General features: G+C 44.6%; 1 long non-coding RNA gene across 1 annotated transcript; it reads right to left on the bottom strand.

Annotated features, from left to right (window-relative positions):
* Positions 1-4041: 4041 nt before the first annotated feature.
* On the bottom strand, positions 4042-5070 carry LOC112847744 (uncharacterized). The gene is made up of 2 exons (XR_003221500.1): positions 4549-5070; positions 4042-4445 (listed from the first exon to the last, which is right to left on the bottom strand). It is a non-coding gene; the product is annotated as an uncharacterized LOC112847744 (long non-coding RNA).
* Between the last annotated feature and the right edge of the window lie 21848 nt (positions 5071-26918).

A 26918-nucleotide genomic window follows, 5' to 3' on the forward strand; every position in this document is an offset into this window, starting at 1 on the left:
TTTTATTAATAGAGGTTTCACTACTGAGGTTAAAAATGATATATAAGTCACTTAGTCACTTCTAAATGTTAATGTTTGGTTTATTTCAGTGTTTTATTTGTTCCTGAGTAAACCGGTTTGGCTGTGATTAAAGTTAAGCTTCATAACATGTTACTCACAGTTAAATTAAGAGGGGACGGCAGTAAAAACTCCGGACCTGTGACATCATCAAGTACGCTGGTGTTCCAATTGTACAAATCGCGAGTCCGTGCTCGCGTTCTCGGCAAGTCCATACTCCCGTGCGTTCTCGGCCAGTACGTACTCGCCGAGAACGCGAGTACGTACTCGCGTACTTGAGAATTGAGAAACGACCAGTACTTAAGCTGCGATAAACAACCTCGGTCACCGATCAACGGACCCTGACCCTTTAATAAACGGTAAGCAGAATTGATATTGTCCTTGCAACATTGGAATTTCATAAAACCACGAATGGCTTGGCCCGCAAAAGAATAAGGTGACAATAATGTGATTGGTCACTTCCAATGCTGAACCTGGAACAACATTTTCATGATGATCTGGGAACAACACCAACACGACGATATCAGATCATCCGACACGCACATTACAGACACGTGTCCTTTATCAGGCTGTAGGGCGGTAAGCTTTGATCTTTTTTGTCTATAATTTGTCAAATGCATCTTTCCCGGATGATTTAAAGTCATTTTGAGTCAACGTTCAATTTGCAGTCAATAAATTGTTATTGATGGAGAGAATTTTTTAAAATATTTTTTTAAAATCAGAGTGCATGTTAAGCATATTCTTAAAAGTATCTTGATGCATACTCGTTCTCTTCATTTGGAGTTTTCAGTGGGAGTAACGTTTCGTCTCTCATCCAAGTGACTTCTTCAGTCTCAGCTGACTGTAGGTTTCCCCAATCTTATGAACAGTACATTTGCATAATGACTGAAACCAGCACTACTGAATGAATAATGGGCTGGCCTGGTCAGTTCCTTGATCGTTAATATGCAAATGTCGTGACTATCGATCAATGGTCACGAGTACCATAGTTTCACAGTTACTGTTCTAAAAGTAATCCTGGGACACGTCCCTCTCGTGTTCTTGTCTCCCTGTGATGTTACTGTTTTCTGTCCCAGCTGATCAGCAGGAGGAGAAGAGTTTGGCAGAGCACCAGGTGAACATTTTCAGCCGTTTGGACTCAGCTCAACTGCTACAGTGGAAATAAATGTCATCAACACAAAAGGTGAAGAACATATCACTTTTATCAGAATCAGAAAACTTTATTTGTGATTGTCCTTTTTGGTGGAGCAACTGCCTTGATCAACAGCAGCTCCCCCTGGTGTTAAAACTAAGAAGTGCAATACACTCAAGCAAAAGTTGAAGTGCGGGCCATGTTCTATTCTATTTATAAAATTACTTGCGAGCCAATTAAAACTGGGCCCGTGGGCTGGACTTTGGACACGCCTGAATAAATACTTTTGGACCAAAATGCAAAGTGAAACGCTCCACAGGAAAACTACAAATTTCCCCTTTCAGCCTACACACCAACTTAGCAGTGGAGGCTAACACCAACAGAGGCAGTTAACCTTGTCAGCAGACAATGGAGGTAACTAGGAACAGCTAGCTACCCCATCTCACCAGAGGTGTTTTCAGAGAGGTTGAAGAGTATAATAAATGAGGGGTGACTCTGATGACAGGGGGATATGTTTGCATGTGGGGCTGTGCACACGTCATCACAGATCATCTGCCATAAAGGTGTGAATAAAGGTTTCCTCAGCAAGGCGTGATATCCCATACCACGTGTGTTGTACCGAGTGCATTGACTGGAAAGGAACTTCTTCGACCTTTGGTTTAAAACTAGTGTTAATAGAGGAAGTTTGAAGGTTGAGTTTGTTCCACGACTCACGGCCTCTCTTTGTATCTGTCACTGCAGGACCAACATGGAGCGAGAAGTCAGCGCTCTAAGAAGGCCGACAAACCTCACAAAAGAAAAAGAGAGAAAAAATACAGCTGTGACGAGTGTGGACAGTCTTTTAACTGGGCTGGAAACTTAAAAACACACCAACTTGCTCACAGTGGAGTTAAGCCATATAGTTGTGACGAGTGTGGACAGTCTTTTAACCGGGCTGGAAACTTAAAAATACACCAACTCATCCACAGTGGCGTTAAAGCGTACAGGTGTGATGAGTGTGGACAGTCTTTTACCCTTTCTCAGAACTTAGAAACTCACCAGCTCATCCACAGCGGAGTTAAAGCGTACGGCTGTGACTTCTGCGGACAGGCTTTTCACCATCCTGAAAGCTTAAAAAGACACCAACTCATCCACAGTGGAGTTAAAGCGTACCGCTGTGAGTTGTGTGGAAAGTCTTTTACCCAGGCTGAAAGCTTAAAAACACACCAACTCATCCACAGTGGAGTTAAAGCGTACAGCTGTGAGTTGTGTGGAAAGTCTTTTACCCAGGCTGTAAGCTTAAAAGCACACCAACATGTTCACAGTGGAGTTATGCCTTATAGCTGTGATGAATGTGGAAAGTCTTTTACCCAGGTTGGAAACTTAAAAAGAAACCAACTGATCCACAGTGCAGTTAAAGCGTACAGCTGTGACTTCTGCGGACAGGTTTTTCACCGTCCTGAAAGCTTAAAAAGACACCAACTCATACACAGTGGAGTTAAAAAGTACAGCTGTGACTTGTGTGGAAAGTCTTTTACTTTTGTGGGATGGAAGGAATTATTTTACATAACCATCATCTTTATCATTGCATTAATTATCATTTCATCAAAGCATTTATTGAAGTTGTTGGCATTATGTTATAATTTGTATTACAGGGGTTATCATAATCACATATTAACATGTTTATTACAGGTGCAGTTATAACCACTTTAAATCGTTGAGTTAAATCTATAATCTCAAAAGCTTATATGCTGAGTGTATTCAGCAACATGTTGCACTAGAGTTTACTTGACAACAGGTGACAGAAGGAGGACAAGTCCATGGGGACCTCATCACCATATTTGGAAAAGGATGCCAGAAAGGGGAACTTCTGTGTCTGCATTTATCTCTTAAGATTGATCATTGTCTGTAAAGAGGCAAATAATGTTCTTAAGATGCAAATTATGTGCTTGTAAACGCAAGAGGGGGCGTTATAATACCCTGATGTTATAAAAGCAATCTGAAGTGTATTTTGGGCGGAGATACATGCTGATTGTGTGCAGTAATTATCTCCCCGCGCGTGTATTCATTAAACTCAATTGTTTTGATCATGCTCTTCTGGACCATTGTTGTTTTACTCTCGTCCTCAATTTCGGACCCTTAACATTTGGTGTATTGGCCGGTGGTTGAGGAGGGAGCGATTTGGAGGTTTGGACGGTCCGGGGTCCGAGGATGGTCGGACGGCAGTCATGATCCGACAATCGAACTGAGTTGACAGGCGCCTTTATAAAAGAGGTAGGCACAGGCCTGTTGATTTTATCCGAAGTGTGCTGAATTGGATGATAAAATTAAATGTCTACTCAGTAAAAATTGCCGGTAAATGTCTGTTTTGATTTTGATGAAAATCTCATGAGAATTGAAGTTGAAATAAAGATAACGGAAGTTTGTAAGTGGGTTCGAGTCCCAAGTACTGAGTAAAGAGAATAAAGGAATGAAAAGAGAAAGCAGTTGGACTGCTGAGTGAATTTAGTGTAATAGGGAATTGGTCATTTTGTGGGTTAGAGTCCCCATTGGACAGAAATAGGTTGGACCTGTGTCAGTCATACACTTGTTCTGAGGTGTTGATTGTTGTTTCAAAGTATTACAAATTATTCTAGAACGGCAGTTGGACTGCTAAGAAGTGCATTGTCGGAAGGTGACGCTTCCAACTTGTCGGGGACGCTCGGCATTTTCCTCTGGGAGGGATAGTTCACTTGGCAAGTGTGGAGAACAACGACGCTCCAAAATAGCTAGTGATTGTGTAGCCGCTAAACTGGTGACCTAAATCTTCGCCACCACGTCTATATACATACAAGCATAAGGGGAGAGAGTGAATCAGCGCTCGGAGTACGGACACTGGGCCGGCTTTAAACACACCATTTATTTTTTTAGAAGAACAGCCAGAATCACAAGTAGAAGTTAAAATCCCCACTATACAATAAAAATAAATGTTCCCAACCCGCTAAAAAGCCCTGCCGGCAGAGATTAAAATACAATTAAAAAAAATCAAAGCTAAATGAATGTCCTTTTTATACGATAAAACGTCCCCCCCAGAGTCCTCTATTCCCAGTGTCCAACCACACACACTCGGGCAAATGTTCCTTAGCTGAAAGAGACAGAAGGGGAGCTCCTCTTCCGGGATGGGAAAATCTCGCCAGCAGAAGGCCAGGGAGGAGGCTCCTATCCCCACCTGGCGGCGCGTGACCGTGCAGTCCAGCCACTCTCCGCACCCGCACACGGCTTCCCTCGTAGCCCGGCCCTAAAACAACAAACACGGGCCAGCAACGTAGTCGGCACAGCCACTGTTACCCTTCCCCGGCAAAACCATGCCTAGCGCCCAACAGTGGGAAAGCGATACTCACGGATGCAGGCAGAGGCGTCCCCTCTGCCCTACTGTGGATTTCACGCGTCGCCTCCCACTGTTGCTATTCTGTCCGTCAGAACTGAATCGCCGGGTTATGCTGGCCGATCGCCGGAAGTCTCGTGACGCCGCACAGGCAGGCCGGTCCTTCTATACATGCGCTCGTCTGCACACGTTCGGTTTCCTGCTCTTCGCTTTCCGTGTGTCTCTTCTGTCTTTGCGCTCACCATCTCCCTTAAGTCCGTTTGGCGGCCAATAGGTCACCTCGGGGGCACGCCCCCACCTCACAGGTGCACGCAATTATCTGTCCAATCCACAGTGGAATAAAAAAGAATACTATACAGTGACACAAAACACAGTATAAATATGGGGATAAAATCATGCAATAAGAACATCAATAAACAATCATGCAATAGCACTATAACAATAAAACATGCAAATAAAATCACTATGTAGCAATACACAGTCTGATTCAAAACAAAATATAAAAACACAATTTTCCACTGTGTGACAATTGGATCACTTGACCGTTTGGAACGGTGTTTGCACTTTTTTGGGCAGCAAAGGTTGGACCTTGGGTGTTGGACACTTTTAAATTGAGTTAGGGATCTTAGAAATCGGGGCAGAAACTGTTGGACAGATACTGCTTAATTGATTACAAAAAAGTTGGACTTTATCGGTTGGACCGTTAACTTAAATTTGTCGAAATTATTTAGGTGTTAAAATGTCAGGCCTAAAATGTGTGCAGTTGTAATATAAGACGTCTTTGTAATATAAAATAAGAGATCTCTGTGTGAAAGAAGTCTGAGGCAGTGCTGACTTCTATTTTTAGACGGTGTGTGTGTGTGTGTGTGAATGCAAATGAGGAGCTGTGACGTGCAGAGAGATTGGTTTCGGTTTAGAGTATTATTGAGCTTTATAACTGTTGTTTGCAAATATTGCTAAATGCCTGTAAGTAAGATGCTGGTTTTGCTCACTACAATAGTACAAATAGTTTTGATTGATTATAGTGAACATATGATCTGTGACTGAGTTTGGAAATAGAATAAAGAAACTGTTCATACTTTAGACCAGCGTATATATATAGGGCCTTGAGGGTGATCACGTTAACGGCGTCCAGAGGACGGTCTGTGTATTCAACCCTACCTCTGGCGCCGGTGCCCACCTCTCAATTTTAAATCCATGTAGACATTGAGGGTTCTCGGGAGGGGCCGTGCTAACACCTGCTGCTCTCTGGCAGCAGCACCATGCCCTCCCTTGTTTTAAATGCACTTTAGAACAACACGCAGCAACACTACACATGAGCGGGAGGAGGGAGGTATGGGGTCTTCACACACCCCCGTTCTCTACTAGCCATCGGGGCGGGGGGCTGGGAGGAGGTGTTGGCTGTCCGATTGGCCTCCCTGCTGCTGCGGAGCCTGGGGCGGTCTGCTTGCCTCCACCCCGGGGGAAAGGGTCACATCTCTTGGGTCTGGGTGCCGTTTCCCCCTCTGGGGGCGAGGGTACCTGGACCCAGGGCATAGAGTATGTTTGGGGAGTATGATTGTGTGTACATGTCTATGTATGTCTATCCCTACGTTGGGTGAGTGCTGAGTGTTTGTATATGTGTGCATGAGGGTGGGAAAGCATGTTTATGTCTGTGTGTGCCTGTTTGTCTGTGTCTATATGTCAGGTCGGGTCTTAGACTCCACCTCCCTGGGTACTCCCAGGCCCTCCAAGTGTGGAGGCCTATCTCCCCTCACCACACTCCCTGCTGGTAGCTGATGCCCTCAGGGGTTGGTGCATTGGTGGTTCTTGGTGTCCGGGGCTGGGCGCTCAGGTATGCACCGGCTCACTCCCGGTGGCTACTTGGCGGGGCCCGATGCCTGTCGCTCGGTCAGGCCTCTTCCGGGGCAAAGGGGGCCCTCGGGCCTCCGGCCTCGGGGCCTGCAACTCGGTTCACTCTGGCACAGCTGGCTGCCGGCAGAGCCGGCTGGCACGCCGGTGCAGCCCCCTCTGGCTTCTGCTCCGTGGCTACTGGGTGACCCCCTCGTCTGGGGATCTCCTCAGCCCTTCCCAGGAAGGTGGCACGGATGCCCCTCCGGTGGTACTCCTTGGGCTCTCGCACTCTGGGTCCTCTGGATGTCTGGAGCCTGGATCTCCTCCATGCCTGCTTCATGCCCTGGGGGACGGGGCTATGGGCCTCCACACCCTCTAGCAGACCGTTACATGGGAAAACCTTTTGTATACAAGCGCGTTGATCCACACAGGTGTGCACACGGGTGTTCACTGTTCGTAGACATAAACTACACCTTTCTTAGCTGCTACTTCAAAGCACATTGTGCGCTGTCTGTCCTGCGTGCTGCACAACAACTTTTAATATTTAGTATTTACTGCTGTTCACACTCAGCTAGATTAACGTGATGGTGTTGTGTTTAGTATGTTGCTTTGTTTTTGTTTGGTTTTTTTTGCTTGTCTTCTCTTCTTTTTCTCTCAACAGGTGATCCAGGAGATTTTTTTTTTTTCTTTCTCTTTCTCTTTGTAAGTGCCCTTTCTCACTGTCCCTTTTCCCTTCTGTTTTTCTTTTCCTTCCTCTCTTTCTTTCTCCCTTTCCTATCCCCCAGTCATGTCTGTCCCATCTGTAACAACTGAAAATAAAATAAATAATAACAACAAAGTTTGATCAAATGGACCAATACGGCAATGCCATGATGATCCATTTGGCAAAATAAATCCATTTGGTATCCTTGTTGGTCTTCAGACAACAATTCTGACGGCTTAAGAACCAAATGGGACAGACAAAAAAAAAAATTAAAAAAAAAAGGAAATAGAATAAAGAAACTGTTCATACTTTAGACCAGCGTTTTGGTCAGAGGATCTAGAGTGATTTAGAAGGTTTTTAAATGATAAATAAAGGTGTGAGATATATTTCTTTTGTGATGCAAAGTAGGATGTTTTAAAGTTTGAAAGTGATTTTAATTCAAGAAATGCATGAGTGATGTTATGAGAGGTTGAGTTTTTTTTTTCTCTTTCAGTTCAAAAACACATATAAGTATATACACTTGGTACACCCGCTTACTCTTTGAGTTTATTATAACAGACAGTGTATTTCAGTTTGAAATTCAGTAATTGTATGTTGATATGGTAATTTAGTTTTATGTTAGGTGAAGGAGACATTCATTTCTGCGTCTTGCAGGATTGAAATGGAGCACATTGAAGACGGTGATGTGATTGCTGACAAATGCAAAGAATTTAGTAGATTTAAAAAGTGTATGTGTGAAATGAAGGTGTATTGTTTTTAGATGAAGATTTAGTAGAACTAAAGAGGGTTTATAGACTGTAAATATAATTTGTAGACTATAAATACAAAACAAAAGAGTTCGATTAGTCTGCAGAAACAGGAAATAGTGAACAGGAACTACATGCCCGTAAAAGGTACTCACTGTGACAAGTGTGCACCCAGAGAGAGAGACGAGTTAAACTCTAGGCACATGAAGCAAATGGAGCTTTTAAGAAAAGAAATGAAAAGGATATTAATTATATGCTTTAGTGTGTCAATACAGGTGGACTTCTCTCAACATGGAACTTTGAGTAAACCGGTAAAAAGGATAGATTAACACTGGGAGAATAAGCCAGTCTTTGGCTGAAATTTTATAGCTTGACCTAGCACTTTGTCACGATTCTGAGAAGAACCTAAAAGGACAGTCAATCTCCTGATGAAGACCGGTAGAACATCGTGGACTTGAAGCCTGAACAGCAGGCAAAAGACAGTGCCACTGAATCATAACACTGATGACGACTGACGAGACCAGCAGAAGCATGTAAGAAAAGCAAGTGATGCAACATGTATGAGTGAATTACAGGCTGGGCAGTTGAACAGTGGGACAAAGAACTGTGGAAGAGCACTGGACATTGAGTGTCATATTTGCCATGCTGGGACTTAACCTAAAGGAAAAGACTGTAAAGAAACAGAGAAGACAACAGCTGAGTTGAGCCTGTGTTTGCTGGAGATTTGAAGGCCACACAGGACACTGTGAAGAAAAAGGACCAGTGTCAGGTGAAGCCGCACGAGTTTGACTGCGAGAATACAGGGTATAATTGGGTTGAAATTGAAGCCGGAACTCATGATTGTTTAGGGATGTCCACCATATCACGTTTAAAAGAGGTAAACACGAATAGAAAACACACAGACACAAATTGTTACATGTGACATTATTTTTTAAATGAATCAGAAGTGAGATAGTTTGACTCTAAAGCTCAGTGAAAAGATGCATAAATTAAATATGAATACATAAAAAATGCAACGAAGAACTCAATGAATTAATTCAATGAAGAAAGCAGCTTACATTCAATTAACATGACATGCAAGGAAGAAGACGCTTATATTCATATTCATGACATACACATGACATAATTGGTATTTTTGACGGGAAAGAGAGAGAAGTGGGTCCTTTAAGCACTCGTGATAATAATGAAAATGTCTTAGTTTTGTTATTTTCAGGCACAAAGCAGACCTGGATCAATTTTCCACATCCAGCGGTCGGGAGGAAATTATAGGTTAACATCACTGGATATGGTGAGGCAAGTTTCTGGTTGAATTGTTCACAGAATGATGTGTCCATGAACCTGAAAAGCAAGCCCTAACTCCTGGCTGAAGACCAGGAGTGCTGTTATTTAAGGTGGGAAATCAAAGTTTGGGTTAGTAATTCAGGGGAAGGAGAAAAACTGACTGTTTAGGTGGAAAATTGTGAAGGAGTCTGAAATACTGCGAAGCAACATATGCAAAAATAACACACACAAACAGAGAATGCATTAACCTTACAAAGACAAGCTCATGAAGATTAATGCATAGACATTGATTAAACCTGGCTAAGAACACAAGCATACGCAATGAAGATTAGCTTGCTACTTGTATGAGTGATAGAATGGTGTGAATGTTTAATAAAATAGACTTAAAGCTTGAAGTTGAAGTTGACTCAAAGGGGTTATACGACAGGGGAGTGAGTTATGGAAAAAACAAAAGACAAGTGATTAAAGTAGTTTTTATAAGAGTGACTTAGGAGTGCTCTTGTACTGATTGATCAAAGCAAGTGATTAGTATAGAAAGAAAATGAAAATAATTCAATAATGTGATAAGGTTTAAACATGTATTTCTCTTGTCAAGTTAACTTGTTGAGATGTGACTCAGTATGCAAATTAGCTGGAGTGAGTGATGACAGAGGAGCTTCCTGTGTGTGTGATTGAGGCCTTGAGGAAAGGAAGCAAAGTAGACAGTTCAGAGGTGCAGATTTGGACAAGAAATTTATAATTTAGTGTTGACACATTGTTATAACGTGTTTATGTTTTAGGCTGAATCTAAGTATGGTGAAGTGTCTAAGGGGACATGGTTGTGTGTAAAACGGTGCAGCTTTGACGAGGTTTTCAGTGCGTTGAATGGGTGACATTTAAGATTGTTTAAGATTTTTGAGGTTGTTGTTTTTATTTTAATAGAGGGAGTTTTATTAAACATGGACATGTCTAAGGGGGCCCATTGGTTTTGTAACAGTGCACTTAGAGAAAACCTGTTAGGTGATTTTGTTTTGTACTTTGATGAGCTAATAATCAGCTCTCTTTTTTTCTCATTTTTGTTCTAAGCAGGCCTGGAAGAGAGTGAACTAACAGCGCTGTAAAAATTTCCGAGAACAAACATAAGGTGGGCTTTCCAGATTATGATTGGCTGAGGAGGAGTCTACCAGTGGGGACCTGATTGGTTGTGAGTCTCTGTCTAAAAGGATTGTAGCGATTCAATCCAGACAAAAGCATAAAGAACTATTTTCTAAAAAAGAGAAAACAAAATAAAACAAATGACTGAGCTCATGTTGCTGATGTGGAGTATCTGATTATTTGGAGGCTCCACTATTGGCAAATATTTTGTGTGAAAAGTGAGTGAATGTGTGTGACTGGACCAAAGAGAGGATGAATAAATGTGGACAAACATTTTGTCATGCCAGAAGGAGAAAGGGGGATGCTTTGTTTTGCTTTGTTTTGCTTTTGCCATGAGCAGGACGAGTGGGAGACTTAATTTTGGGGAGGCTGATTTTGGGTTGCTGATGTTTGCTTTGAGAAAGTTTCTGTTTTATTGACTGGGGTTAGATTAGGGGATTACATTATATTGTTGGGAGAATGCCTAATGCTAAAGGGGAAACATTTTTGATATAACTCATGTTACCGTCAACAGAAGAAATACATGGATGATAACTGTTCTGTTTTAAGTTTATTTCTTATGACACAGATTGGATCATAAGGGGGAAAACTGAGTATGAAATGTAAAGTACAGGTTTTGTTTCCAGGAAGATCCAAGGATGCAGGCTCTGGATGAAGCCAGGAGGCTGAAAAAATTTGACATGATGATTAAACTGATTTCATTCCTTAAACACAGGTTTGCAGGGCCGGGGAGAAGATGATATGACTAACCTTTTCTTTTAATTTACTAAGCCCGGGTGATGCATTTTGAGTTTTTTGAGTTTTTATTTATTTGGACACATCTGATGTGTCCAAATATAAAGGGGGAATTTAAGGGGGAATTTGAAATGGGTTCTAGGATCATTTTATGACTTTTGGAGTTTTTGACAATTTAGATATGGTAAAACTGGGGCAGAAATTGTTATTTTCATGTTTAAGTTAAAGGATTAAAATGAACTGAATCCTGTTTAGAAGATAAAATGCCGGTGTTCATGAGAAGCTGTACACCAAATTTAAAGGGAAATTAATGAAAACTAGCGAAGATTTTAGGAGTAGAAAAGGTTCTATTTCTTTTTGATTTCTAGGATAAGTGGTTATAATGCAGGCTTACACATACAGATATTACATAGATTTATTTCTGGGGTAGAGGAGAGAGTTTCTTAAGAGAGTGTTAAAAGTGTCGCTGACTCAAATGAATAATATTGGAGATTATATATGTAGAAATGATTTTTTCTTACACATTGCGATAATGGAAACTTGTCTAACTGGCATTAACAGTAACTTTTGCATGTTATGTATATGTTTGAAGCAAAAAGAGGCGTAAATCCTGATAGAAAATTTTGAAGTGTGCTTTCTAGCGGAGATTTAGGCTGACAGGGGGATGGTGTATATTTTACCCTGGGTGTGTTTAATAGAACTAAAAGCGTTGCTCACACACATAAAGAGTATTGAGATTAAGTAAAGTTAATATAAAGGATAAGGCCCAGAACATGATATTGTGAACCAAGTTTGAATAATTAAAGGAACATTGGATGAACACAGTAGATTAGTGAGGTGTAGCAGAGAGAGGCTGTTTGTTTTCTATCCTTTACAGGAGAAGATTTCCACTAGAGAGGGACCCAGAAAAGGAGCAGAGACCACTTAAGCATGAAGTGTTTTCAAGTGGGAGCTGGCGTTTTATTACTGGACCACCTAGATGACATGAGGTTGTTGTCTGATTTGCTGAGTCAGGGGACGGCTAGAGAGGGTCAGAGCGAAGGCAGTGGACCTGGGAATGGTGGTTTCGGTGCCCATGATGCCATTAATGGATCTAGAGGTGACAGAGTGGGTCGAAGAGTGACACAAGAAAACGGTGTGGTGACGTCTCTGAAAGAGACGTCAAGAGAGGGAATTGTGGGATGGAAGGAATTATTTTACATAACCATCATCTTTATCATTGCATTAATTATCATTTCATCAAAGCATTTATTGAAGTTGTTGGCATTATGTTATAATTTGTATTACAGGGGTTATCATAATCACATATTAACATGTTTATTACAGGTGCAGTTATAACCACTTTAAATCGTTGAGTTAAATCTATAATCTCAAAAGCTTATATGCTGAGTGTATTCAGCAACATGTTGCACTAGAGTTTACTTGACAACAGGTGACAGAAGGAGGACAAGTCCATGGGGACCTCATCACCATATTTGGAAAAGGATGCCAGAAAGGGGAACTTCTGTGTCTGCATTTATCTCTTAAGATTGATCATTGTCTGTAAAGAGGCAAATAATGTTCTTAAGATGCAAATTATGTGCTTGTAAACGCAGGAGGGGGCGTTATAATACCCTGATGATATAAAAGCAATCTGAAGTGTATTTTGGGCGGAGATACATGCTGATTGTGTGCAGTAATTATCTCCCCGCGCGTGTATTCATTAAAATCAATTGTTTTGATCATGCTCTTCTGGACCATTGTTGTTTTACTCTCGTCCTCAATTTCGGACCCTTAACACTTTATATCAAAATTTCAAAAGACACCAACTCATCCACAGTGGAATTAAAGAATACAGCTGTGACTTGTGTGGAAAGACTTTCACCCGGGCTGGAAGCTTAAAAACACACCAACTCATCCACAGTGCAGTTAAAGCTTACAGCTGTGATCAGTGTGATAAAGCTTTTACTCACAGTATCCACTTACAGCGTCATCAAGTTACCCACTCCGGATTTAAGGCGTACAGCTGTCACATTTGTGGAAAAACCTTCCGCTGGCCAGGCAGCCGAAATATTCACCTACGCATTCACACAAAAAAGGATGTTTGCTGCTGTGATCAGTGTGGCAAAATTTTTGTGACATACAAAAACTTAGAGAAGCACATGTTAACCCACACTGGGAAGAGACCTTATAAATGTGAACTGTGTGAGAAGACTTTTAAATCTCCACATTACCTCAAGTCACACCAAAAGATTCACATCAGAGAGAAACTCTACAAGTGCAGTTACTGTGAGGTATGTATTTTTCTTTTACAGTTGCAGTTATTTTGAAGTATTATGTGAATGAAGTTTAATTTCAAAACTAAATGAGACATGAAAACTTCATGTACAGAATATTGAGTCAAATCTGACACAAATCTCCTGAAACTTTCCTGATGTTGGAAAATTGTAACGTTTTAAAAGCTCCTCCCCTTTCTATAACTCTATAACATTTCTATAACATTCACACTCCAATAGATGCATCGGAGAGCAGGTTGGGGTTAGTATCTTGTGGTATGCAGAGTACAGCATCCAGGAGTTTAACCACCAATTATCTTCCCAATAACTAGATTACCTACAAATTAAGAGTCATTGTAAGCCAGTGAGCTGAGTGTTATAATGTAAATGGTAAAATGTAATTGGATGCTGGCACAGATGCTCTTTATTTGAGGCGGTGTTCAAAATAAAAATGTTGAAGGAATTCCCTGACCTTCACTGTCTTTTATGTCTTTGTTTAGAAGCAGAGCGACACAGATGGATCCAGTTCTCAACCCTGTCGTCACTGTGGAGGTGGAAAGAGTTACTGTGTGACCTTTGTGGAAAGACGTTCAATCAGCAAGAGAGCCTAAAACGACATCATTGTAGACACACTGGAGACAAAATGAACTACTGCAAACAATGTGGGAGAGGCTTCACCACACCAAGTGAATTAAGAGAACATGAACTCTGTCACAGTGAGGTTAAAAAGCAAGTCTGTGACCAGTGTGGGTCATCCTTCATCACTGCAGATCATCTTGAAGTGCATAAACGATCCCACGCTGTAAATAAACAGTTTCACTGTTACCAATGTGCAAAAACATGCACTTCATTATCTGCTCTGTGCAAACATCAGCGTGATCATGCAGAACCAAAATCACTGGATCACAATGAATCTGAAGAGACAGAAAGATCCTCTTCTGGTTTCAGGATCATACTTAAAAACCTTGAGATCAGGCTCCACAGAGTTCAGATGGAGTCTCCTGTAAAGAGTGTCAGCTGATGTCACACTTGGATCTGATTTCTCGACTTTCTGGGATTTAGTGTCACGGCTGGGGAGCAGTCGTGTGGAGTATTGAAAAAAGGATCCAAAATGCAGGTACTGGCTGGGGTGCGAGTGAGTGTTTATTTACAGTGGTGATAAGGTGACAAAAAACAGGAAGAGCAGAGCGGGGGGTAAACAAACCTAAACTGGGAAAAACTAAAGAACAAAACTTAAACCAGACACTCACGGGAGGAGGAGCAAAATGCACAAAGAGAGATGGCAGAGAGACGCAGAATGAATACCGGGTAACACAGAATCATGCGGACTGACATGGAATTAAACAGACGACGCGACAGAGAGCACAGGAAAACACAGGACTTAAATACACAGGGAGTTATCAGGGAATGGGCCACAGGAGGGAGATACAGCTGGGAGAAATTAGGCTAACGAGACAGGGGAGTGGTAAAACTGCACACACTGACATGAGACATGAACTTTCAGAATAAAACAGGAAACTAACAGACAGAACCAGACAGGACACTGAACTTGACAGGCGGACTTATAAGTAGACACAATAACACCATGGACAGACAGAGGGAACACAGAGAAGTGGAAGCAGGCAGGCAAAGAACAGAAACCTAACAAATGGCAAAATCACAACAGAATACATACTCGGAATGAACAAAAGCATAAGGAAACACAAAACACTGAGTCCTCAGACTCAGGACCACGACAGTACCCCCCCCCCTCAAGGGCTGGCTCCAGACAGCCCAACAGAAATACAAACCGCCCAAAAGAAACCCCAAAATCCAAAAAACAGAAAACGACCCGACCAGGGCGGGCGGCGGGGGTCCAGGACGGAGGGACAGAGTCCAAAAAGGCCCAGACGGCCAAGTTCAGGGGGCCGGCTGTGAGGACAGCAACGGCGGCGACGGGCAAACAGTTCTGGAGGCCGACCGTGCACACGGCAACGGCGGCGCAGGCAAAACCAATCAGGAGGCCGACCACTTGGAAGGCAGTGGCGGCCATTGAGCAGGTCCGGAGGTCGGCCGCGATGCCAGCGGTGGCGACGAACTCTTTCCGGAGGCCGTCCTCGATGGCCATGATGCCAACTTAGAGGCCTGGAAAACGGCCGGCAGAGGCGAGGCGGAACAGGATGAGCTGGGTCGCATGACGGTGTGGCAACCGCAGGGCCAGACGAGGCAGGGCCAGACGAGGCAGGGCCAGACGAGGCAGGGCCAGACGAGGGCGGAGCAGAAGCTGGACCAGACGTGGATGAAGACACAGAGGCGAAACCTGACGGCAGCGGGACTGTTGCAGGCGGTGATGTGGATGCTGCAGGCGGTGATGTAGATGCTGCAGGCGGTGATGTAGATGCTGCAGTTAAAGCGGAGGCTGATGAGAAGACTGCTGCAGGCGAGGCTGAAGCGGAGGCTGATGAGGAGACGGCTGCAGGCGAGGCCGAAGCTGAGGCGGAGGCTGGACCAGACGAGGCGGAGGCTGAAGCCGAGGCTGAAGCTGGACCAGGCGAAGACAAAGCTGATGCAGAGGCTGGGTCAAACGAAGCTGATGACGCTGACGAGGAGGCCACTGCAGGCGACGCTGAAGAGGAGGCTAGACCAGGCGAAGCTGAAGCGGGAGCTGGACCAGGCGAGGATGAAGCCGGAGCTGGACCAGGCGAGGATGAAGCCGGAGCTGGACCAGACGATGGCAAAGCCGATGCGGAGGCTGGACCAGACGACGGCAAAGCCGATGCGGAGGCTGGACCAGACGACGCTGAAGTTGGACCAGGCGGAGCTGAAGCTGAATCTGGACCAGACGACGCTGAAGCTGATGCGAAGGCTGGACCAGGCGACGCTGAAGCTGATGCGAAGGCTGGACCAGGCGACGCTGAAGCTGATGCGAAGGCTGGACCAGGCGACGCTGAAGCTGATGCGAAGGCTGGACCAGGCGACGGCGAAGCTGATGCAGAGGCTGCTGCAGGCGACGCTGAGGACGCTGAAGCTGGACCAGGCGACGCTGCAGCCGGAGCTGGACCAGGCGAGGATGAAGCCTCGGAGGCTGCAGCTGGTGAGGATGAAGACTCGGAGGCTGCAGCTGGCGAGGATGGTGAGGCTGCAGCCGGCGAGGATGATGAGGCTGCTGCTGCCGGCTGGACGGGCTCCTCAGGCCCTCCAGCTGACGAGGCAGGAAGCAGGCTAGGTTCTCCTGAACCTCCAGCTGACGAGTCTTGGGGCTGGACGGGCTCCTCGGGCCCTCCAGCTGATGAGGCAGGAAGCAGGCTAGGTTCTCCTGAACCTCCAGCTGACGAGTCTTGGGGCTGGACGGGCTCCTCGGGCCCTCCAGCTGACGAGGCAGGAATCTGGACGGGCTCCTCGGGCCCCCTAGTCTCAGAACCAGTGGGCACTGGAGCCCCTGGCACACACAGGACAGAACCAGCAGGTGTGGAGACCTGTGGCAGAGACGGAACAGAACCAGCAGGTGCGGGGACCTGTGGCAGAGACAGAACAGAACCAGCAGGTGCAGAGACCGCTGGCAGGGACAGAACAGAACCAGCAGGTGCGGGGACCTCTGGCAGCGATAGAACAGAACCAGCAGGTGCGGAGACCTCTGGCAGCGACAGAACAGAACCAGCAGGTGCGGGGACCTCTGGCAGGGACAGAAAAGAACCAGCAGGTGCGGAGACCTCTGGCAGGGACAGAACAGAACCAGCAGGTGCGGGGACCTCTGGCAGCAACAGAACAGAACCAGCAGGTACGGAGACCTCTGGCAGTGACAGAACAGAACCAGCAGGTGCGGGGACCTCTGGCAGCGACAGAACAGAACCAGCAGGTGCGGAGACCTCCTGCAGGGACAGAACAAAACCAGCAGGTGCGGGGACCTCTGGCAGAGACAGAACAGAACCAGCAGGTGCGGGGACCTCTGGCAAAGTCACCGGTAACTGGAACTGCGCAGGGCACTGGTTTTGCCCCGGCAGCGCTGGCACGGTACAGTCCTTAGCTGGCGTCTTGGCCTCCAGGGGTCCAGAGTCGGCTGAAGGCAGAAACTCAGCCTCTGGGGAGGCCCTGGGGCGAGTAACAGTCTCTAAATTAGCCAGTTTCTGAGAAACTGCAGTTGTTTTAATGGGTTTGTCTCTCCGCTTTAAATGGGTGCTAGGAACGGGATTCAGAATGGGTGGCACAGACACAGCCGCCAGTATGGAGGGAGCAGGTGACCAGGCTAATGGAATAGATCCAGACTGGGTTAATGAACTGGCTAAAGGCTGATGTACTGGTTGAAGTGAGACTGGAGTTGGTGGTGGAATGGATGAAACACAGTCAGTTACTGTTATGGATGTTTTGAAAATGCCAACTTGTGAGAGGTCAGTTACCACGAAGGTAGGTAAGCGCCGTGTACTGTCTCTACTCTCACCATGAACAGCCCCAGAAAACACAGTCTCAGAAGCACCAGCGTCCTTTGAACTCACCACAGCTGGTCGCACAGTAGTTCCCGAATCCAGCTGTGGGGTGAAGCGCCGGCGGCGCGATCGTTGCTTCCCCACCGCTGACGGCTCCGACGAGCAGGGCAAAACCTCTGGCGGGTCAGGCCGTGAAACCTCCGGTGGGTGAAGCTGAGACGGCTGCTTCGGGACGGTCGTAGTCCGCTGTTGTTGAGCAGAATCCGCTACTTCCCGAGCTTGCACCGCCTCCCGGGCTTTATGCAACTCAGAGATTAAGTCCGTAAATCCCCTGACCTGGTGGAGGTAGGGATTTCCGGCCAGGATAGCCTCAATGGCATTTATCCCCACAACCTTCGCTCGTGCGTTGGAGGTGTGGGTTACCCAGTCCACCAGGCGTAGGGCGCGTGTGAGGTCGCTCTCCCCGAGCAAGTCCGCTGGATCCATCTTGTGGTCGCGTCGTACTGTCACGGCTGGGGAGCAGTCGTGTGGAGTATTGAAAAAAGGATCCAAAATGCAGGTACTGGCTGGGGTGCGAGTGAGTGTTTATTTACAGTGGTGATAAGGTGACAAAAAACAGGAAGAGCAGAGCGGGGGGTAAACAAACCTAAACTGGGAAAAACTAAAGAACAAAACTTAAACCAGACACTCATGGGAGGAGGAGCAAAATGCACAAAGAGAGATGGCAGAGAGACGCAGAATGAATACCGGGTAACACAGAATCATGCGGACTGACATGGAATTAAACAGACGACGCGACAGAGAGCACAGGAAAACACAGGGCTTAAATACACAGGGAGTAATCAGGGAATGGGCCACAGGAGGGAGATACAGCTGGGAGAAATTAGGCTAACGAGACAGGGGAGTGGTAAAACTGCACACACTGACATGAGACATGAACTTTCAGAATAAAACAGGAAACTAACAGACAGAACCAGACAGGACACTGAACTTGACAGGCGAACTTATAAGTAGACACAATAACACCATGGACAGACAGAGGGAACACAGAGAAGTGGAAGCAGGCAGGCAAAGAACAGAAACCTAACAAATGGCAAAATCACAACAGAATACATACTCGGAATGAACAAAAGCATAAGGAAACACAAAACACTGAGTCCTCAGACTCAGGACCACGACATTTAGAAAGTTCGAACGATATTGATAAGATCATTAACTTTTTTTCTTTTTTCCTGTACGGAATTTTACAATGATATAGTAGTCATTTCTCCAAGGTGGCGCCTGTGTGTGCATCTTAACTTTATTTAAATTTATTTGCGTATATATTTTTGCAAAGTACGAGACTTAGAATCAAAGTCCGAGTCACAAACTCTCAAGATAAACCCTTGGAAGAAAGTTTCCGTCTCGGCTCCGGTGCATTTTGGGGCTACGCCTTCAGCCTCAGAGAGAGCGAGCTCTATTTCTACCAACTAAAAGCCGGTGAAGGTTTTTGCCCTCTAACACCTCGGATTGCCTTTACATCGTCTGACTGGGCTGTTTTGAGCCCCATTGCGACAACCGAAGTGCAGAAGAGCCTGCGAGAGACAAGCTGGAACTCGCAGACGTATCCGTCCTTCAAACAAGAAGAGCAGCAACGGCTTTTAAACTTGGTGGGAAAAAAATTGTTACATACAGCCAGTGGGAGACACGGAGCACGCCATTCTGTCGCTGGTCGCGACCCGGCCGGTAACCCAGGACATTCTCACAGATGAATTTGTTTTGGACCTCTCCAACAGCCAGTCTTGTGTTTTCAACACCATGCTCCGGGTTCCCACGCATGACTGGCTGAAGATGGTGCATGAGAAGGGTGGAAAAATCTTAGAACTTTTTAAGTTGGAGCTGGTTATCGTCGGAAAAATGCTGAGACGCTCTACTTAGCACCACCCCTGATCCGGCCCCTTACCCCGCTTCCTCCTCCGCCAGTCCTTTTTAAAATCTCAACGCTCAGTTTCTTCTCCACACCAACCCCGACAATGCTCACACAGGATAGTTTCAGAGCCCCTGCCGCTGCGGCTCAAGCATTCTTCGAGCCTTCCGCTGATTCTACCCCACCTCCAAGCCCTCCAGCACATTTGGCTCAAGTCAGAGGCGTTGCTCAGGTCTACGTCTTTGAGCTCAGAGATTATTCATGAGACATAGAGCACTCGGTAAGAAATCGACACCAGCGTCATGGAGGTTACCAGGACAATAATCCACAAAGTCACACAATTTGCGGCTCGACTAGTAATCAGTATTTCTTCTCTTTCCTCTTACTTTTCTCTCTTTTTTTTTTTTTTAACTTTAGAAAAATAATTGTTTTGCTATGTTTGCGTCAAATAAAACATGTTTTATTTGACGCAAAATTAATGTTATCATTGGTTTGACCTCAATGAAAATGTATTGTTTTCATTATATCAAATAAAACTTTCTTGGAAAAGCAAGAACCAATCTCATTATTTGTTTTACCACGTTCACAAAATAAATATTTTTGGAAACTGATTACATGAAATAAGTATGCAGGTTGATCCTGAAATAAAACAATAGTTAAAGATAACTTCAAAGATCACTCATGGCTGAGCAGCTTTTATTGAAACAAACTTATTATAACCCTTCTCATCCTGGTAGTTTAAGCAGTGTGCAAAAACTGGTTAAAAGCGTGCAAGATGAAACCGGTACAAAGATTAACATGCGAACAGTTCAAGACTTCCTGTCAGAGCAGGACGCTTATACTTCACACAGAGCTGCGTGCCTGCGCTTTCGGAGAAATCGTGTGTTTGTTCCGAGACCTCTTAATCAGCTGTTCACATTTCAACTTTTAACTATTTACATTTTCAGCCTTTTCCTTTTAAACAAATTTAAAGTGAAACAACACAAAACACTGCAAACCACAACGCAAGTAAATATAAAATAAAATATGAAATCACAAAGAAGATGCACGTTCACACACAGTGTGAATGTGTGTGAATGGGTGGATGACTGGATATGTAAAGCGCTTTGGGGTCCTTAGGGACTAGTAAAGCGCTATATAAATACAGGCCATTTACCATTTAATGTAGGGATGCACCGATACCACTTTTTTGGAAACGAGTACGAGTACTTGCATTTCAGTACTCGCCGATACCGAGTACTTAATAAAAACATGATTTAAATTTACAGGTAACAGCTTTAGTCCTATAATTTAACAAAAACAAAACAAGGGACTGGTTTGGAATTAAGAACATTTATTTAAAATGAAAAGCATGTTGTATGCAACATATTACAGAATCAGTGCAATTCAAGTATCTTTTTCAGTTTATTGTAAACTCTGCCGCTTCGAACAACACAAGGGGCATTAATAAACATCTTTGCTATTTAGTGCACAATATTTGAATAAACTAACAACATCCACCAACATAGAACTGTGGACGACTCACTTTAAGTTAGTGGCAGGTTTTGTTTTGTTTTTTAAGAAAAGTAGCTTTTCTGCATTATCAGCAGTCAGACTGTTTCTGTTTTCATCTATAATGTGTGACACTGAGCTAAAAGCCTTTCACTTTCCACACTGCTACATGGGGCTGAGAGGTATTTACGGGCAATTTTAGCCAAAGTGGAGAACCTGATTTTGTTGACACCCCAGTACTTCAGAGGACTGTCTTCACAAGGGCTTGGGGCCTCTCCGAGGTATGTGTCGAGCTCAATGGCAGCACCTGCTGCCAGCGGCTGTGCTGCCTGGGGCTGCTCCTTAGCGACTTCTTCAAACACAGTGTCCAGACTGCTGCTAGTGCTGGCCTGGGCCTTGAGGAACAGTTTAGCAGGAGGTTCTGCAGCTTCTGCCCGACTCCCCTCTGCCTCAGCTCTGGAGATCATCTGCAGCTCCTGCTTCAGGTGCAGCTTGGTTGGAGAAGAAGCGATCTTTAAACTTGCACAAAATCATAAATGTATTAATATATGGAAAAATAGGACTGATTTTAGTTTCCCCTAAACCACTGTGACAAATGCCAGCCATTTGACTTTCTGGTAGTAATAAGGAAAATGTGTTTCATATTATATATATTGCATACATTTGTATTTGTGTATTTTAGTTACAAATATATAATATTTCAGATGTAAAATAATCTTGCATTTAGTACTGTAGTTTATCATTGAATCCCTTTTGCACACAGACTTTACCTTGGGTCAAGTATGGTGGAGATGAAGTACAGTGGGTTGGTCGCTGAAGCGCTTCTTGACAGCTGCCAGTAAGGTAGCTTTTATTGTCTTGACGCCGTGGTCCTCGTCTGTTTCTCTGTTTAGAAGTCTCACTAGCACAGTACAACGCTTTGTACTCGTTGTCGTGTTGGGATTTTAGGTGCTTGATTAAATTACTTGTGTTAAATGCGCTACCTTTTGAGCCTCCTCTGGACAATTTCGCTGAGCACAATTTGCGGTCCGCCTCTGATTTTGCGTCTTCGTTCACTTTGAAATAGTTCCACACGGCTGACATGTCTCGCCTCGCCTTCTCCCAGCTCCGAGCTGCAGCCGGGGCCTGGGGCGGGCACTCGGCGCCTGTGATTAACCCCTTCCATGCCGCTCAGACATAGACAGGTCTGAGACTGTGGTATCGGTCCCCGGTATCAGGGGGACTTTTAATGAGTACTTTCGAAAATGTGGTATCGAGGCCGATACCAGATACCGGTATCGGTGCATCCCTAATTTAATGTGACGTTGTTGTCCATGGCTCTCTTTCCCCCTCTTCCCAGCTGGGAAGAGGGGGAAGCGGAGTGACGCGGAAAAAAGTGCGAGGGAGAGGGTGAAAGAAAGTTGGTTAGGATGCTAACACGTTGAGATCAGAGGTTAAGGCCTGCCTTAGGCGTATCGACTCAGATATTTATCTAAAATATAACCCAATTGTTAAAAAGTTTCTCAAATTCACATCCGGAAGCCTATATCATCTCAGGTTATTTGCACCGCTTGCATATATGCTTGGTGTCGCGCCAGGGGTCTGGCAGCTCTTCGAGCGCAAATTTGCACCATATCCAGCAGATATAAAGGCAGGCTGTTATCACCCATTCTGTTATTCCGATATTGCAGCACTGCAGCTTGTGGGTGATAGCTATTATTACACAGAGCTTTAACAAACCAGACTACATACTGCTTACTCGGAAGCATATTGAAAATATCCATTTTGAAATCAAAACCAATCAGAAGTTTACCGACTATAAAACGATAGTCAAGCTACATTTCTGGCCTGTCAAGGATCTGTCATAAACTCATAACAAGATGGATAATAATAGATTTATAAAGCATTACGAATCCTAAGCCGGTAACGGTCTCCCCAGGTTTTCAGGTGCGCCAGTAATTTACGGGCGCGGCATTGCATCTATTTTCTCAAAATTGTTCAGATTTGTCACTCCATTCATAAAGTGGGAGGTTAGCGTGGCAAAACCTCATTTGAAGACCACTGTCAAGAACATAGCCTCGGACGTGCTGACTACAGTTGTCAGTAAGTTCAATTACTCGGACACAGCAGAACATTAAGAGGGCTCTGGGCTAAGCATAATTTCATGTAGACCCTTAAAACGTCCTCCGGGTCAAAGACTGACAGAGTTTAAAAAGCGAAAAAAAAAGTGTCAAAAGGAGAAAAACGGCTAAAACTGCCAGATGTACAGGACGCAAGTCTAAGCAAGATATTTTCTATAAACTAAGAACAAACAAGAATGTCTTTACTTCACGAACGATTGAGTGAGTGTACCTTGACCGAATTGGATCTGTTTACAGCACCGCTGACTCAGTTTTCAATCGAAGACAAATGTTATTCCGAAATTTTACCAGTAACTGCACTGACTTATAGGGGACCTCTGGAATTTTACGTGCCTGGAAACAGGTTGCATTACCTGGATTTAAATGACACATTGCTGAGTTTAAGGCTGAAAATAACAAATGCAGATGGCAGCGATATTGATGCAGACACTAATGTTGCAATTATAAATTACCCTTTAAATACAATTTTCTCACAATGTGATGTGACACTGGGTGACAGGTTGATTTCTCATGCCAGCTCAACTCACCCATATAGGCCCATAATTGAGACATATCTAAATTACTCAGAAGAAAGTCTGAAAACTCAATTTAGCGCAGGTCTTTTTTACAAAGATACTGCTGGTGCCCATGACTCTCATGTTGTTAATAACGTCCCTAACAGAGAGTTCTGTGATAGATTATTGCTCAATAATGTGGATTTGAGGGTTAAGCTCACGAGAGCCAATGACGCTTTTAGCCTTACGGCGCCTCAAAAGGCGAATTACCGTGTGAATATTCTAGGCACATCCATGTTTGTGAGAACATTGTGCACGTCACACATCCGCTCTCATGCATGCCAATGCATTATATCTGATCTCACGGATTAATGTAAAAACATTTTCAATACCTGAGAATTCTCGGATATCACATCATGAGAACCTGTTTCTGGGTTCACTGCCCAGATATCTTGTCATGAGCATGGTTAACCACGAAGCTTTTACAGAATGATATGATTTATGCCCTTTCAATTTCCAGCATAAAAAGTTAGAGTTTTTGGCTTTGTGTCATGAGAGTAAACAGATACCAGACAAAGCTTGTCACTTGTGTTAAAAATTATTTTTAATAAAAGTTTTGGGGGGAAAATTGTGTCTTTTTTTTTCTTTTGTTCAATAAAAACATGAGAGATAATCAACTTTTAAAAAAAAATATGTTTTATTTGTTTTTGGATTACATTTGATTACATCAGAAATTTAACCAAGTGGGTAATAAGGCAATTGTCTTGCTTAGGCCTAAACTTTTCAGGTATAATTAAATCTGAGACTTTGTTTCATTGTAAGATTATAACAGTGAAGGTAATATAATTGTTTGTTGTTCAGCAGAATAGTGTCCAGTATTTTGGCTGCTATACTTTGTTGTGTTTGAAAATAAAAGTTGGGCTAATTTTAATTATTTTTAATCCTATTCAGGTTACCACAAATTGTTTTTGGTTTTTTTTTCATTTAGTTGAACTTGAAATGTTTGTCAGTAGGTAAATCAATCAATCAATCAATCAACATACTTTATTAATCCCAAGGGAAATTAGGGTTACAGCAGGCAGCATGCTAATGGCGCATGTGCACTTACAAAGGAACCTTCTGACCAACTTTACACAAACATCACATTGGGGAGACATGTCAGAAAGGTAGGCTGATAGGAAAAAAAAACAATGAAAATACATAATATGAGGAGAGAGGAGGAGAATAAATTAGTACAATTAGTATTGTACAGTCAGAAATATCCTATAATATTGTCCTAACAGTCATCTTAAGTAAACTTTAATTAGTTTTTTTTGAGGCAACAATTTACATAGTTTTTTTGAGTTCTGGGAACTAACAAGGTTGTACAGTGTACTCAAAATGAGTAAGTTGCCCTAACTTAACCTCTTAAACCCCAAGGAGGTTTCTGAGCTTCCTTCCCATATATGGTATCACTCTTGGCTGGAAGCGGTTGTAACAAGTGTCACCTGGCAGTTTGTTGCTCTCTGCCAGGTGATTGGCTGAAGAGCTGTGAAAAGGTAGTGGGTGTGTGGGGTGAAGTCAGCGCTCTTCTGTGGAAAAAACCAGAGGCAATTAATTCACTCGGGTGCGAGTGGGTATACTCTCGTGTGACCACGAATTTTAATGGAAGAATTGATCAAGCCCTAGATCAACTGCGCGCAGGGAAACTGATCAATATTCTGTGCTGTCTCTGCTGTCCTTTTTTCATTCTTTTGATTGATTTGTAATTTTATTTTGGTTAGTCCGTCCAGCCGTAAAGGCGGTTATTGATTGAGAGTGAGTTGTGTAAGGGTGGACTAACCTCCCTTTTTTGCTTTTTGTTTAATTGTTTGTGCCACTTCCCTTTATGTCCCAGATCGCAGGCCGTGCATAGCGCTGATTCCCAGCTGCGCTGAGACCCGAATTGTTTGCAGTGCGTGCCACGATTGCAGTGTCGCTAAGCGGAGTGTGACGGGTTGTAGTGTTGTTATTTTCGCATAGTTTGTGTGATAAGTCTCATGTGCAGCTGGGATATCAGCAGGATGTGTTGTAAGTCCTGTCTGGAAATAAGGGGAATTTGTATGTTTAATTAATGTAAAATAGATATAGAAAAAAAATAGAAAAAAGGTCTTCAAACAACTACAGCGCAGCTCCATATTATAAAAGCAGTATTAAATGTTGCCGAGCTGGTCGAATGTACCTCTCCGTGAATCGCTACCTTATCATGGTGGAGGGGTTTGTGTGTCCCAGGGATCCCAGGGGCTATGTTGTCTGGGGGCTTTTGCCCCCTGGTAGGGTCTCCCATGGCAAATTGGTCCTGGGTGACGGACCAGACAAAGAGCGATTCAGAAGACCCTTATGAAAAGAACATCGAGGGAACAGTTTACCCTGCCCGGGATAGGGTTACCGGGGCCCCGCCCTGGAGCCAGGCCCGGAGAGGGTGAGCGTCTGGTGGCCGGGCCTTAGTCCATGGGGCCCGGCCGGGCACAGCCCGAAGAGGAAACATGGGCCCATCCTCCCGCAGGCCCACCACCCGCAGGAGGCGCCATAGGGGTCGGGTGCATTGTGTGTCGGGCGGCGGCCAGGAGCGGAGGCCCTGGCGGACCGATCCCCGGCTGCCAAGACTGGCAATAGGGACATGGAATGTCACCTCTCTGGTGGGGAAGGAGCCTGAGTTAGTGCGTGAGGTTGAGAGGTACCGGCTAGATATAGTCGGGCTCACCTCTACGCATGGCTTGGGTTCTGGAACTAGTCTCCTGGAGAGGGGCTGGACTCTGTCTCAGTCTGGAGTTGCCCTGGTGAGAGGCGGCGGGCTGAGGTGGGTATTCTAATATCCCCCCGGCTTGCTGCCGGTACGTTGGGGTTTTTCCCGGTGGATGAGAAGTTGCGCCCTGCGCCTCAGGGTCGGGGAACGGGTCCTGACTGTCATCTGCGCTTATGCGCCGAGTGGCAGTTCAGAGTACCCAGCCTTCTTAGAGTCCCTGGGGGGGGGGTGCTGGAAGGTGCCCCACCTGGAGACTCTGTTGTCCTGCTGGGAGACTTCAATGCTCACGTGGGTAACGACAGCGAGACCTGGAGGGGCGTGATTGGGAGGAACGGCCTCCCTGATCTGAACCCGAGTGGTGTTTTGTTATTGGACTTCTGTGCAAATCACAGTTTGGCCATAATGAACACCTTGTTCGAACATAAGAGTGTCCATAAGTGCACGTGGCACCAGGATGCTCTAGGCCGCAGGTCGATGATCAATTTTGTAATCGTATCACCAGACCTGCGACCATATGTTCTGGA

This window comes from Oreochromis niloticus, linkage group LG9 (genome assembly GCF_001858045.2).
Source record: "Oreochromis niloticus isolate F11D_XX linkage group LG9, O_niloticus_UMD_NMBU, whole genome shotgun sequence".
Lineage (NCBI taxonomy): Eukaryota > Metazoa > Chordata > Actinopteri > Cichliformes > Cichlidae > Oreochromis > Oreochromis niloticus.